This window comes from Pseudophryne corroboree, chromosome 2 (genome assembly GCF_028390025.1).
Source record: "Pseudophryne corroboree isolate aPseCor3 chromosome 2, aPseCor3.hap2, whole genome shotgun sequence".
Lineage (NCBI taxonomy): Eukaryota > Metazoa > Chordata > Amphibia > Anura > Myobatrachidae > Pseudophryne > Pseudophryne corroboree.
In genome coordinates this window covers 895,951,765-895,968,156 of record NC_086445.1, presented here as the reverse complement: position 1 = coordinate 895,968,156, position 16,392 = coordinate 895,951,765, and the positions used below count along the sequence as shown (strand labels likewise).

At 45.7% G+C, this 16,392-nt stretch overlaps 1 protein-coding gene and 2 pseudogenes across 1 annotated transcript in view; 1 reads left to right on the top strand and 2 right to left on the bottom strand.

The window, feature by feature from the left end:
* Positions 1-16,392, top strand: part of RAP1GAP2 (RAP1 GTPase activating protein 2) — a 1,491,256-nt gene that overhangs the window by 238,895 nt on the left and 1,235,969 nt on the right. The window lies entirely within an intron of this gene.
* On the bottom strand, positions 12,675-12,802 carry LOC135051778 (5S ribosomal RNA; annotated as a pseudogene).
* LOC135053001 (5S ribosomal RNA) lies at positions 12,952-13,069 on the bottom strand (annotated as a pseudogene).

Sequence of the window (16,392 nt, the reverse complement as noted above, 5' to 3'; positions counted from 1 at the left end):
CAAACATTATCAACATCCTCGTTATACTTAGTAGCGTCAGATAGTCCCCCCAAATATCCCCCTCATCCTGTACCACTGTAGCATCCTCAATTTCTATTATGTCAACATTATCACCATCTTTACTTGTACTGTTCATCCCCACATTTGCAGATGGTGCAGAAATCGTGAAAGGAGGTGAAGGAGGCTTCTCTATGAGTACAGTCTAAGAAATGTCCGACTCACACATTGGTAAAGTGGACACCCCTCAACTCTCCTCAGGGATTTGTAAACACACAGTTTGATCTTCAGCCTTAGTGTTCTTTTTTTTTTTTGGGTGGGGGGGGGGCACTGATTTGTTGGTTTCAAATTTGACACATCTAATCCCTTTTTTTTAGCATTGTGAAAGATTTTGAATTCCGGTACCCTTTCCTAAACTTTCTGTTCCCTGGATCACCTTTACTAAATGTTGTACTATCGTGACTGGCAGCAGCCACAGCACTAGTACTTGGTTGCTGCTCCTGCTTTTCTATCAACTGCTCATTATCCATATCGACTAAGGGCCTAATTCAGAGTTGATCGCAGCAGCAAATTTGTTAGCAGTTGGGCAAAACCATGTGCACTACAGGAGGGGGCAGATATAACATGTGCAGAGAGAGTTAGATTTGGGTGGGGTGTGATCATACTGAAATCTAAATTGCAGTGTAAAAATAAAGCAGACAGTATTTACCCTGCACAGAAACAAAATAACCCACCCAAATCTAACTCTCTCTGCACATGTTATATTTGTCGACCCTGCAGTGCCCATGGTTTTGCCCAACTGCTAACAAATTTGCTGCTACGATCAACTCTGAATTGCCCCCAAAGTGCTTATATTTATGTAAATGCAGCAGGGTACTGAACCTACAGTTGTCAACAACAAAAAACTATAGTAATTATTTATTTGAATTTTTTTTGCAATTGACAACTAACATTGTGGACTCACAGTGCTTATATTTATGTGAAGTGAATGCAATGGGATACAGCACCTACAGCACACACAAGTTGTAAAAAAAAACAACTTTAATATTTATTTGAACTTTTTCGCAAATGGCCACTCACACTGCAAACTCACAGTACTTATATTTATGTGAAGTGAACGGATCAGTGGGGTACAGCACACCCAAGTTTTACAAAAAACAACTATAGTATTTATTTATTTGAACTTTTTCACAAATGGCAACTCACACTTAAGACAGTGATTATAGTTATTTGAACGCAGTGAGGCACGGCACCTACACCACTCACCAGTTGGCAAAAAATATATTAGCACTGGCCTGTAGCTGCAGTGAGGGAAGTGACAAAAAAATACAACACTCGGTACACACTTGCTGATGTGCACCCAATATATTGTCTGAACCGGCGGATCGGATGATATATCATATACATCGGCAAGTGTGTATACCCGATATCATTAACGATGCGCGCTCCAGTAGGTCATTAACGAGGTATAATATCTTAAGTTTTCAACTTTAAATCTAAAGATATTGTATGAAAGGGCATGCATCTGGATATAGGTGCATGCCATCACTGACGAGATGCAAACGATATTGTTCAGTGTGTATGAATGATATTGTTTACGGGGGATCTTGCACGATGTCACTGACATCGGCAAGTGTGTACCCAGCCTTATACTTAGGGATATGCAGCAGCACTATTAGACAATAAGTGTGACTAAGTTCCTGGACTAATAATAATAATAACAATGACTTGCTAACTGCCTGTACTGTAATCTAACTTAAAGGGTGAAGAAAAAGGGATCAGTTTCTTTGGGTGCACTCACTCCCACCAACAAAAATAACAAGAATTCTTGATATTGGATCTGTGTCCTTTATTAACACTTAATTCTTAGTACTTCCCAATACCCATATGGAATGTATCAACTTTATTAGTATCCCATATGAAGTATTAAGACCCTTGAATTGGGCCGTAAACAGTGAAATATAAAATTGATAAAAGATAGTATAGACGTGAATCAGAAAAAAGGACAAAACAAGAGAAAGAAAGAATTTGTTTTGTCCTAGTGCCAAATAATAAAGAAAATTAAAAACTGAGCCGTGTGCCGCTACTTATTAATTTATATTTATTATACAGATTGTATTCCACTACTGTGTTCCTCAAACGAATATAGGACCCCTGGCGCACAATAATAGAAGATGCTAATTAGTACTTTTAGTACTAAATAATGGAACCAACATGTGCTAATTAACACACAAATCTCAATATTTATTAAGACACAATCCCAAACTGGGTGGATAAAACACAATAAAATGTAATGAAACAAATGTGTAAAAAATGGGGTAAGGTAGATGGGAACCAGGTGACTTCATAAAGTGCTTTACGTGCTTAGAGTCCTTCTTAAATGGAAGACAATCTCTCACCATAATCCATGGCTGCGGTGGGCTAGCTTAAAAAGGTAGCTGGGGTCCTAGGCTGAATGGCCCAGCACCACCGCACTAAGCGTATCAGCTCAGAGTCTCCTGTCCCAGGGTGTACCCCTCGTTTGTCCTCGTCCAAATGTTTGGATTATGGTGAGAGATTGTCTTCCATTTAAGAAGGACTCTAAGCACGTAAAGCACTTTATGAAGTCACCTGGTTCCCATCTACCTTACCCCATTTTTTGCACATTTGTTTCATTACATTTTATTGTGTTTTATCCACCCAGTTTGGGATTGTGTCTTAATAAATATTGAGATTTGTGTGTTAATTAGCACATGTTGGTTCCATTATTTAGTACTAAAAGTACTAATTAGCATCTACGATTATTGTGCGCCAGGGGTCCAATATCACTTTTTTCTTGTCTATATATTGTTGGAGATTTGTGTTTGTCTCCTTTGTATTGGACCTGGGCAGCATCATTTTCATTACTGCGCTCATCTGAAAGTACTGCATTTTTTCTGTTTACCTCAAACGAATATAATTGGAATATATACGTGTATATTGTGTATAACAGCCCCTGGCCAATAATAATATTAATAAATCTGCCACAATTAGTCTAATTATTTGGTAAGGGAAAAGTTTCCAGTTTGGGCATTACTTCTATCCTGCCAAAAGTAATAGTTGCTTCTAGGTGATACATGTAACAACTTTAGTGCACAGCAGGATGTTATAACCGATACAATTGTTGCTTTATTGAACAGGATGTCTTTCTGTGTTAGAATTTTACCACCATATCAAATAGAGGTCTGCAGTACCTCATTCCAAATTAGAAACACTGGTAACGGATTTTTCATCCTTATCATAGGCAAGAAGGAACAATAAAAGTGTTTCTTATATGGCGTCCTTATTATATACACATATACGTATGTAACGTTATTAATTATACCATATCGCCTTCCAGGCTGATAATACGATTACACATTAATCATACATAAGCCATTCAATGAGGGATTAAATTACATTCCCTTATTTGATTTATTAAATGTTTATTGTTATATGTCTCTCTAAAAGAGGTAATGCATTCGTATATAGCTTATGTCAATTCATGTGTGTAAAAGGCTCATGCCAATAGCAGCTATTTATCCAGATACATATACTTTAACACACAGTGAATATGATTCTAGTCTCAGCTGTCAGGTGCCACAAATTTAGTGCACGACTGACATGTTCCTAATCTCTATTGCTAGACGCCACAAATGTGTATAGAGAGACTAGTGCTGTTTGTATTGCGGGCTGCCGTTTATCTCAGCACCGCACTGCACTAACCAATATCTGGATGTACATAGGTATAATGCTGACATGCGTTCTATCTAACAGGTAACACAATGGAATACATTTTCTGACTAATAGTATTTCATTTTCCCTAGCGGCGCACGGCTATTCCCCTATGCACATTTCACTCTGTATTAGAGCTTCGTCAGGGCATTGTGAACATGTCGGCAAAATGAATGTCGGTATATTGACCGTGTCAATATTTTGACTGTTGGTCAATGGCTGTCGGGATTATGACCGTCGTTATTGTGTCCATCGGTAAATCAACTGCTACCCCTCTGCACAACAGCCACTTAATATGTATTATTTGCACTTAATTTGTTGCAACTTTGCTGAACTCTACTGGATACTAAGAGTCTGATTCTGAGCTGGGAATAGAGTATAAAAGAGCAAGTATCCGAGTACATGGACAAACCATGTTGCAAATATATACATTTTTTTTACATGCATGGTAAATACTGGCTGCTTTTGCATATTGAGCCTTATTCAGGTTTGTTAGCAAACAAAAAAAAAGCACACTAATGGGCAAAACCATGTTGCAACGCAGGTGGGGCAGATGTAATATGTGCAGAGAGAGTTAGATTTGGGTGGGTTATATTGTTTCTGTGCAGGGTAAATACATTCTGCTTTATTTTTAAACTACAATTTAGATTTAATTTTGAACACAACCGACTCAAATCTAAATCTCGCTGCATGTTACATCTGCCCCACCTGCAGTGCAGCACGGTTTTGCCCATTACTGTGCTTTATTGGTTTGCAAACAAACGTGAATAACTCCCATAGCCCACAAATGCCGGAAAGCTTTATTTTTACACTGCAAATTAGATATCAGTTTGGAATTTGAAACAAAGGCAAAGCAGGTGGGGTTTCCAGTTGCTCAGAAACCACCCTCCTCCACAGTTTGACCAGGGGCCACTACATGAAGTATAAAGGGTGGAATGAAGCTGCAGCTGCACATACTGTATGCAGTGGCAACAGATTGTCTTACCAAGTCTGCTGTGTGTATGTTGATCTGATGCGTTAAGTGGCTAACCATGATCGTTGTGCCTGTATATGTCAGAAGTACTGTATTAGATAAAATGCACTTTGGTTAAGGCAGACTATAACTTGTTACATGTTAATTATGCATCTTTCATGCTAAAATCAAACATTTGGAAACCCCCCTCCTGAGTTTGCCCCTGGGATACACCCCTCTCAAATCTAAATCTCTCTGCATATTTTACATCTGCCCCACCTACAGTGCAATACGGTCTTACCAAGGTGCACAGTTACTGGTTCTTTCTTACTTTGGGGGTTATTCCGACCCGTTCGCACTCATCGGTTCTTCGCTGCGGTGCGAATGGGTCGGGACTGCGGCTGCGCGGCGCCCGCAATGCGCGTGCACACTGTTGCATCGGCGATCGCATGAAGACTGACAGGCGGGAGGTGTTCCAGGGCGAATACTCACCGTTTTCAAGGTGTGGTGAGGCGAACGCAGGCGGATTCCGGCGTTTGGATGGCGGATGTCTGACGTCAATCCCGGGACCTTCGTAGCTGGATCCGTCGCACAGAGTAAGTAAGTCTGACCCTGGTCTTGTTTCGCAGGAAACTTTTTTAGCATAGCAGGGCTGCACAAGCGATCGCAGCCCTGCTATGCTAAAATACACTCCCCCATAGGGGGCGTCAAGTTGATCGCACGAGCAGCAAAAAGTTTCTACGTGTGATCAACTCAGAATGAGGGCCTTTATTCCCATCTCAGAATCAGGCACTGGGTTTTTATTTCTCTGTCCACGTGCAATGGTAATACATCCACATTTAATTGCAACAGAAATGTTGGTATTTACATTAAAATAGTGTTTAAAATGATCATCTTTAGGGTATCTAGATCTTTTGTAGTTATGTATAATACATTAATATTTTCTTGCTAGCCTGCAGGCGATAGCACTGTGTTTAATTGAAGCTTACACTGCCTTTGATGTACAAGTTAGAAGAGAATAAGGCATAGGGGTATTGTAATACAGCATTCAGTCTCAGCAGGGCCGTAACTAGGGGGGGGGCTAGGGGGTCACGCGCCCCGGGCGCTGGAATGAGGGAGTGCTAGGGGGGCTGTTTTCGGAGCCAAGATTATCTGAGGTTACCGCGTGCTGTGCCTGCAGACGCCAACAAACAGCAGCTGTCAATACCTGACAGCCTATCGGGTGCCGGCTCCAGGGACGCTTTCGGATTCTGGCTGCCACGTCGATGCGTGATGTCACACGCATCACGCATCGACGGAGGAGAGGGAGAGAGGACGGACTGGAGAGAGGAGTCTGGCTGGCGGGGTTGAACCCATGCGCATAGAGCGCGGGACTGATACGGGCACGCTGGCTGCAATCAGTGACAGTGAAAGAGCCACTGTCACTCACGCTGCAGCATTCCGCACTGGATTCTAAAGGCTTCTCTGACAGGGGAGCTTTCACGGAGACTGTATGTCTCTTGCAGCCCTGAGCACACAGCCCTCCCCAATGCCTGGGAACACAGTGCAGCGTCAACTCTGAACGAGAGGGAGATGGAGCGGACCTGTGACAGACAGACAGGAGATTTAGAAGGTATATATCTCTGGCTGGCAGACAGCTCCCCCTGTACAACGTGTGTGTATGTGTGTGTGTCAGTATGCATCTGGTCCCTATACAGTGTGTGTGTGTGTGTGTGTGTGTGTGTGTGTGTGTGTGTGTGTGTGTGTGTGTGTGTGTCAGTGTGCATCTGGTCCCTATACAGTGTGTGTGTGTCAGTGTGCATCTGGTCCCTATACAGTCAGTGGCGGATCTAGACTTAACTTTTAGGGGGGGCGGTTTAAGAATTATGACTCCTCCCCCTAATCATAGCCCCTCCCACTTAGTAATGCCCTTCCCGTTCGCTTCTAAATTTCCTATTGTTGCCATTACTAATAAAATGTTGCCAGTTAGTGGAGAGAACCCTGCGCACTGGTGATACAGACTGGCGAATCGCCATTCCTTCCATCAGGGGTGGTAGAGGCTAAGACAGGGCAATTTAAACATGCATGGGATAGACGTAAGGATATTCTTACAAAGAAATAAGGATCAGATAAGGTTAGAGATAAAAAATAATGTAAAAAAAAAAAAAAGGGGCAGACTAGATGGGCCAAGTGGTTCTTATCTGCCGACAAATTCTGTTTCTACAGCACACAGAATGAGCCGAAATTCACATTATAGCACACTGTATTAGCTGAAATTCACATTGTAGCACACAGTATGATCCAAAATTCACATTATAGCACACTGTATGAGCCGAAATTCACATTATAGCACGCAGAATGAGCCAAAATTCACGTTATAGCACACTGAATGAGCCGAAATTCACGTTATAGCACACTGAATGAGCCGAAATTCACATTATAGCACGCAGAATAAGCCGAAATTCACATCATAGCACGCAGAATGAGCCAAAATTCACGTTAAAGCACACTGACTGGGCCGAAATTCACATTATAGCACGCAGAATGAGCCAAAATTCACATTATAGCACGCAGAATGAGCCAAAATTCACATTATAGCACACTGAATGAGCCGAAATTCACATCATAGCACAATGTATGAGCCGAAATTCACATTACAGCATGTAGAATGAGCCGAAATTCACATTACAGTACACTGAATTAGCCAAAATAATGCAGGGACATATACACTTTAGCTAGGAGCGGAGGGGGGAGACATGGAACACAGAGGGGGCACACACACACACACACACTTACTTTAGTTTGGAGGGTAGGAGACATGGCATACACACTGACAGTGACACCTGCTGCAGCCAGCAGCATGAGGAGTCGGATGGAGGCCGGGTGCCGCGGCGGCATTGGGAACGAGGTGGAGAGCGGTGCAGCGCGGCGGGGGACGGGGAGAGAGAGAGAGAGCGTCCTGACGCGCGTACAGGAAGGAGGGGGCGTGGTCAGAACAGAGGCCGCTCAGCCGCTGTATGCGCGTCAGGACGCTCTCTCTCCCCTTCCCCCGCCGCGCTGCACCGCTCTCCACCTCGTTCCCAACACCGCGGCGGGACCCGGCCTCCATCCCGGTGCCGGTATGTGTAGGGGGGGCGTTCGCCCTAATTGCCCCCCGCTAAATCCGCCACTGGCAGGGACATATACACTTTAGCTAGGAGCGGAGGGGGAGACATGGAACACAGAGGGGGCACACACACACACACACACACTTACTTTAGTTTGGAGGGTAGGAGACATGGCATACACACTGACAGTGACACCTGCTGCAGCCAGCAGCATGAGGAGTCGGATGGAGGCCAGGTGCCGCCGCGGCATTGGGAACGAGGTGGAGAGCGGTGCAGCGCGGCGGGGGACGGGGAGAGAGAGAGCGCGTCCTGACGCGCGTACAGGAAGGAGGGGGCGTGGTCAGAACAGAGGCCGCTCAGCCGCTGTATGCGCGTCAGGACGCTCTCTCTCTCTCCCCTTCCCCCGCCACGCTGCACCGCTCTCCACCTCGTTCCCAACAGCGCGGCGGGACCCGGCCTCCATCCCGGTGCCGGTATGTGTAGGGGGGGCGTTCGCCCTAATCGCCCCCCGCTAAATCCGCCACTGTATACAGTGTGTGTCAGTGTGCATGTGGTCCCTATACAGTGTGTGTGTCAGTGTGCCTCTGGTCCCTATACAGTGTGTGTGTGTGTGTGTGTGTGTGTGTGTGTGTGTGTGTGTGTGTGTGTGTGTGTCAGTGTGCATCTGGTCCCTATACAATGTGTGTGTGTGTCAGTGTTCATCTGGACCCTATACAGTCTGTGTGAGTGTCAGTGTGTATCTGGTCCCTATACAGTGTGTGTGTTTCAGTGTGCATCTGGTCCCTATGCAGTGTGTGTGTGTGTGTGTGTGTGTGTGTGTGTGTGTGTGTGTGTGTGTGTGTGTGTGTGTCAGTGTGCATCTGATCCCTATACAGTGTGTATGTGTGTGTCAGTGTGCATCTGGTCCCTATACATTTAGTGTGTGTGTGTGTCAGTGTGCATCTGGTCCCTATACCGTGTGTGTGTGTGTGTGTGTGTGTGTGTGTGTGTGTGTGTGTGTGTGTGTGTGTGTGTGTCAATGTGCTCATATACAATCTGTTTTTGTGTCAGTGTGCTCCTGGTCTGTGTGTGGGTGTCAGTGTTCCCCTGGGACCTGCACTATATGTGTGTCAGTGTGCCCCCTATGCAATCTATGTAATGGGTATATATATATATATATATATATATATATATATGTATTGCATTGTATTGTATTTTAATTATTATTATTTTTATACATACTTTTTGTGTGTGTGTGTGTGGGGGGGCGGCGCAGATTTACTGTCTTGCCCCGGGTGAGAGAAGTACTAGTTTCGGCCCTGGTCTCAGGATAGGTTTTACATCTGAAGCCTGGTTCTTAAATTAGCCATCCTTTTGTGACTTAAAGAAAGGATGGTGTAATATGTGTGTATAGAGAGTTTGTATGTATTCACCTAATGCGCTTTCCAGAACTTTTGCCACATCTAGATCAAAGGCTGATCGTAGCAGGAAATTTTTTAGCAGTTGGGCAAAACCATGGGGGTCATTCCGACCCGTTTGCACGCAGCGGTTCTTCGCTGCGGTGCGAACGGGTTGGAACTGCGCATGCGCAGCTACAACAAAGAAGAAAGTGATCGCTAGCGCGATCGCAAGAAGATTGACAGCGGGGAGGCATTCCGGTGCGTCTACTCACTGTTTTCCTGGGCGTGGAAATCCGAGCGCAGGCGTGTCCAGGCGTTTGGAGGGCGGATGTCTGACGTCAATCCCGGGACCTTCATCGCTGGATCCGTCGCACAGGGTAAGTAGGTCTGATCGCAGCCCTGCTATGCTAAAATACACTCCCCCATAGGCGGCGTCAAGTTGATCGCACGAGCAGCAAAAAGTTGCTACGTGCGATCAACTCGGAATGACCACCCATGTGCATTGCAGGTGTGGCAGATATAACATGTATAACATGTGCAGAGAGAGTTAGATTTGGTTGGGTTATTTTGTTTCTGTGCAGGGTAAATACTGGCTGCTTTATTTTTACACTGCAATTTAGATTTCAGTTTGAACACACCCCACCCAAATCTACTCTCTCTGCACATATTATATCTGCCACACCTGCAGTGCACATGGGGGGTCATTCCGAGTTGATCGTAGCTGTGCTAAATTTAGCACAGCTACGATCATGAACTTAGACATGCGGGGGGACGCCCAGCACAGGGTTAGTCCGCCCCGCATGTCAGTGCCGCCCTCCCGCCCGCACAAATACAAAAGCATCACACATCGGCGATGCTCTTGTATTTGCGGAGTAACTCCCGGCCAGCGCAGCTCCTGCGGCTGGCCGGGAGTTGTGTGTCGCTGCCGCTGGCTGCAGCGGCTGCGTGAGATGTCACGCAGCTGCCGTGGCACGCCCCCCCCAACGGTCCGGCTACGCCTTCGTTGACCGGACCGTGCCTACTAAACGGGGCTTAACGGCGCCGTTCAGCCCCCTCCCGCCCAGCGACCGCCTTTGTCTCAGAGGCGATCACTTGGCAGCGACGACTGCCATGCTCCGGCGCACTGCGGTGCCGGCGCATGCGCAGTTCCAACCTGATTGCTACGCTGCGACAAACTGCAGCAAGCGATCAGGTTGGAATGACCCCCATGGTTTTGCCCAACTGCTAACAAATTTGCTGCTGCTATCAGATCTGAATTAGGTCCTCAGGGGGTCATTCCGACCCGGTCGCACTCAGCGGTTCTTCGCTGCGGTGCGAACGGGTCGGAACTGCGCATGCGCGGTGGCAGCATTACGCATGCGCGTCATTGCCCGTCGCCAGGCAGCGTCCAGAACAAAGAAGAAAGTGATCGCTAGCGCGATCGCAAGAAGATTGACAGGCGGGAGGCGTTCCGGCGCAGATACCATTTTCCGGGCGTGGAGATCTAAACACAGGCGTGTCCAGGCATTTGGAGGGCGGATGTCTGACGTCAATCCCGGTACCTTCATCGCTGGATCCGCCGCACAGGGTAAGTAGGTCTTGTTTGCATGAAACTTTTTTAGCATAGCAGGGCTGCACAAGCGTTCGCAACCCTGCTATGCTAAAATACACTCCCCCATAGGCGGCGTCAAGTTGATCACACGAGCAGCAAAAAGTTGCTACGTGCGATCAACTCGGAATGACCACCTTAGCCTCAGACAGGAAACCAAAAGTACTATCATGTTAAATAGAGTGTGTTGCATTGATCCTCTTTCTGCAAAAATGTTTGCATACCACAGTAATACCCCTTTCACATCGCACTAAAAACCCGGTATCGACACGGCATATTGCCGTATCGAAACGGGTCAGTGTGCGATGTGAAAGCTCCTTTTCAGAATTAGCGGGTCGCCTGACCCGGTAATTCAACCCGGTAAAAAAGAAGGGTTATTACCGGGTTGATTACTGGGTCAGGCGCAGTGTGAATGGGAGCCGTTCCGATGCGACACGGCTCCCATTCACAGCATAGGGAGAGGCGGCGCAGGAGATGAGCTCATCTCCCAGCGCCGCCTCCACCCCCGCCCCTGCTGCTGCTGCGCCCTCCGCTGCTATGGCAACCGACCCGGTATATTGCCGGGTCGGAAAGCCAGCAACGGAGCGCAAATGCCGGATCCCACCCGTTAAGTACACGTTTCTCTTACCGGGTAGGATCCGGCATTTGCGATCTGAATGCAGTATAACCTAGAAATTAAATTCAAGCCAGCAATGATATAAGTGTTAACTATTTAAAAAAAAGTGTGGGAGATGCATTAAGCAGTGAAAAGATAGAGGTTGCCCAACCAATCAGCTGCTACATATAATTTTATAAATGTACTTGATAGATGTTACCTCAAAGCTGATTGGTTGACATGGGCAATTTCTACACTGGCTCACTTCTCCACTCTTTTCCCTGCTTCATATATCTCTCCCTCTATACAGACTGAATACAGATTCTATACAGATTAAACAGATTGTCTACTTTTGGACAAACTCCCTATGCCATCACTGTGAAATAAATAGAGATGGTCCCTAAGATTTCCTTACCTGAAAACAACTTTGGGATACTGATTGCTCTGCAGCTTACCATGGGGGTCATTCCGACCCGTTCGCATGCAGCGGTTCTTCGCTGCAGTGCTAACAGGTCGGGACTGCAGCTGCACAGCGGCTGCAATGCACACGTACGTCGTTGTTGTCGCCGGGCAGCGACACCGCCAGCGAAGAAAGTGATTGCAGCGGTGATCGCATGAAGACTGACAGACGGGTGGCGTTCTGGGGCGGATACTCACCGTTTTCAAGGCGTTGTGAGGCGGACACAGGCGGATCCAGGCGTTTGGAGGGCAGATGTGTGACGTCAATCCCGGGACCTTCGTCGCTGGATCCGTCGCACAGGGTAAGTAACTCTTACCCTGGTCTTGTTTTGCAGGAAACTTTTTTAGCATAGCAGGGCTGCACAAGTGATCGCAGCCCTGCTATGCTAAAATACACTTCCCCATAGGCGGCGTCTAGTTGATCGCACTAGCAGCAAAAAGTTGTTACATGCAATCAACTCGGAATGAGGGCCCATATTGGAGTCCTCAACATGTCCAGTTCTATTCAGCAGAGCTCTATTGAAGAAGAAGAAACAAGAGAATGACAAAATAACCTTGTGTGGAAGCACTCTTATATTGAATATGATAGAGGATAGATGATAAAGGGAAGGACCCGTTTGAGTCCTTCCACTAGGATGTTTTGTTAAAACTTGACTTTTAATGTTTCACTATAAAAAGAGTCACTATAGGTGAACAAAAAGTGATAATAAAAATCTTGATTGCCGTTATACCAAATATGGTTCAAGATATGGCAGGTGAAAATATTGTAGTTATTATTGGATATTTGTTTGGAAATCACAATATCCACATGGTCACAGAAAGGGTCGGAATGTATGATAAGCTTAGAATAGGATAAAAGTGGTATGAAAATCTCCTGAGGAAAAATGGCCCACAGCACCTAGTATTCCCTAGAGGTCTCCCATCCACGTACTGACCAGGCCATACCTGCTTAGCTTCCAAGATCGGACGTGATCGGGCGCGATCGGGCGCATTCAGGATAGTATGGCCGTGGGCTGATTGAATCAGGAAATACTTGTGCTTTCTGTACTGATTAGGAAAAGGGCCTGTATCCTGATCAGGTTGAGAAACTAATAAATGAGAGTACAGAAAATGAGAATAAGAAAAAAATGTTATTATATAGTGTGAAAATCTCCTGAAAAAATGGCCCACAGCACCTAGTATTCCCTGGAGGTCTCCCATCCATGTACTGACCAGGTCATACCTGCTTAGCTTCCAAGATCGGACGTGATCGGGCGCATTCAGGATAGTATGGCCGTGGGCCGATTAATTCAGGAAATAGGAGGAAACACTTCTACTTTCTGTACTAAATGGAGACAGGGCTTGTGGGGCCCGGTCACAAATGTCCAGATGAGAGAGTGTGTGTGGGGGGATACTTCTACTGTCTGTTGTGATGGTGATTTAGTCTGGGTACAAGCACAATGTCTGTATCCAGGGCCACCATCAGCCAGATGAGAGAGTACCGGAGGAGAGACAGAAGTTGAAACAATTCAAACAAATATAAATAATGAATATAAATTGATCAATACAAATAAATTGTATCAATGTGTGTCACTGAATATGCTATTTAACTGGTGGGCTATTAAACAGGAGGATAGTCCTATATTGTAGTTGTCAGAAAGGAAATCAAAAAAAGTATCAATATGGATGATCCTGCAACAGAGTAACCTATTAAATGAATATGCAGACTTGCAGCTGAGATGAATATGGCATAATCGATTCGTTTATATCTTATTATTCAATGATTTACACAATAATTCAAAATACATAATCCACGCTTTAATGTGCAATGTTTTTTCACCATCCTTCTCAATCAAGTTCATAATAGCTCCCATCAAGTTGAGCTTCAACACATAATTACAATTAATTCCCGCATCCACGATTGGCTAGCGCATCCTATTTATATGGAGACTAGGTGAGAGAGAACACGGGGCTTCCGTGAACAAGCCTAGCTCACAGGTGAAACGTACGTCGGAATCTGATGCCCATCCAGAGAGTGTCTTTCTCTTGTTTCTTCCTGTAGGTTAACTACAAAATCCATGGGAGCACCACCAAAACTTAGTACTATTTATGATTTACAATAATAGTCAGCATTTTTGTTTTTTTCATATATTTTCTCATTTATTCATAATTCTTATTTTTTCAAGCTGGTGCAGATCCACAACCTTCTTTTTCACTCTATTGAAGAAGAGAAGATTGTGGATTGAGATAAGTGGTAGTAGCTATTCTGGAATTTCTAAAGCTGCAAAAATAAGCCAAATGTAAACATAGTAAGGTCCTGGTTTCAGGTAATGGGGGTGGAACAAGATATATAAACAATGATGGTTAAAAAGTGACAAAGACATTTAATTTGAATACACTAACACTAAGTACGTACAGTAAGTAATCATAAATTCAACCATGGGCAGTGAAGCTGTCTCATTATATTTTTCAATGTTACTAAAATTATGATTAGCTTTTCTGGTTTAAAATAAGTAGTTCTTAAAGTTGACTCTGACCTATAAATGGTGAGCTTGTTCCTTGAGGAGACATGTCTCAATTGAGTTGGAAAAGATGGCAATATGCCCTCTTACATCACCCTCCAGGTCCATTTTTAGGGCCGCGGCGCCTGTGGCCAGTGTTTGCATAGTATTTCATGTGGTCTGGCCGTCAAAATACTAATAGTCCCAAAATGGCCATCGCCACAGAGAGGACAGTTTTGAAGGATGCTAGAGGTGGCGGCAGCCATTTTGGGATGGACATCGCTCCCCTGAAGTGCCGGCCGGGACAGAGGGACAGCTGCAGGCTGTTAGAGGAAGGCAGTGGTGGCAGCAGCGACGGTGTGAAACCCCCAACAATGATCAAGCAGTGGGGCAGGATTATTATGTGAGGCTGGCAATTGTGCAAGAGGCATTTACTGTGTAGGGCATATGGTGCAAGGGTCATTTACTGTATGGGGCATATGGAACAGGGGGCATTACTGTGTGAAACGTAATATGGTGCAAGAGACATTACTGCGTGGGGCATAATACGGTGCAGGGGACATTACTGTTTGGGGAATAATATGGTGGAATTTATCTTTATCAGTGGTTTGCAGGGTCAAAGGCTTGGGTGTAAGGTAGCCTTTTGCTGCAAGGACATGCCCATTTTAGTGAGGCCACGTCCCCTTTTGTGCATGCATCGAATGTCTATGGAGGGGGGGGGGGGATTGTTGCATTTTTCTAATGTTTGCACTGGGAGCCAAATTGTGTAGAAACAGCCCTGTCACCGTCCAAGACTATTTTTACTTCTTAAATTGTTATACCAATGTTGCCACTCTCTGCAGAGCAATTACTTTGGTACTGCAGAAAAGCTACTTAATGTATACAGGGGTGTAGTATGGTATGCCGGCGGCCGGGACCCTGGCGGCCAGCATACCGGCGCCGGCATACTGGCAGCTGGGTGAGCGCAAATGAGCCCCTTGCAGGCTCGCTGCGCTCGCCACGCTGCGGCACGGTGGCGCGCACTATTTATTCTCTCTCCAGGGGGGTCGTGGACCACCAAGAGGGAGAATAGTTGTCAGTATGCCGGGTGTCGGGATTCCTGCGCCGGTATACTGAGCGCCGGGATCCCAACAGCTGGCATACTAAATACCACCTGTATACAGTATAAACAATTGAGTTCTAACACGGGGTAATTCAGACCTGATCGCTAGGCTGCGTTTTCTCACAGCCTGCGATCAGGTCCGGACTGCGCATGCGTATGCACCGCAATGCGCAGGCGCGTCGGACGCCTGCACCAGGCATCAGTGCATATCGATGAGATGGTGTGAAAAATGCGATCGCATGGGCAAATGCAAGGAGATTGACAGGAAGAGGGCATTTGTGGGTGGCAATTGACCGTTTTCTGGGAGTGTCTGGAAAAACGCAGGCGTGTCCAAGCGTTTTCAGGGAGGGTGTCTGACGTCAATTTCCGGTCCCGGACAGGCTGAAGTGATCGCAGCGGCTGAGTAAGTCCTGGGCTGCGCAGGGACTGCACAAAATTAGTTTGTGCAGCTCTGCTACACATGCGTTCGCACACTTGCACAGCTCAAATACCCTCCCCCTGTAGGCGGCGATTATCTGATCGCAGGACAGCAAAAATCACTGCCCAGCGATCAGGTCTGAATTAGGCCCTTACTTAGCTACTGCTTAGCGATCAGCAAGCATTTGTCAGAGCGAAAGCAGCAATAGCCAATATTAAACCCTTTGCCACTGTTTTTCACCCCGTGCTGAGCCTATTTTGCCACCTTTTGGGCTGTTAACATTCAAGCATCACTATCACAATAAATATTTGATTCATTCATTATTAGGGACAATAAAATGGTCTACAGCAGTAATTTCAAATCTGGGTATTTATTTAGCAGCATCTGAGGATCTTTCTTCATACTTAGAGGGTAATTCAGAGTTGATCGCAGCAGCACATTTGTTAGCAGTTGGGTAAAACCATGGGGGTAATTTCGAGTTGTTCGCTCGTTGCCGATTTTCGCTATACTGCGATTAGTCGCTTACTGCGCATGCGCAAGGTTCGCAGAGCGCATGCGCTTAGTTATTCTACACAAAAGTTAGGTATTTTACTCACGGCATAAC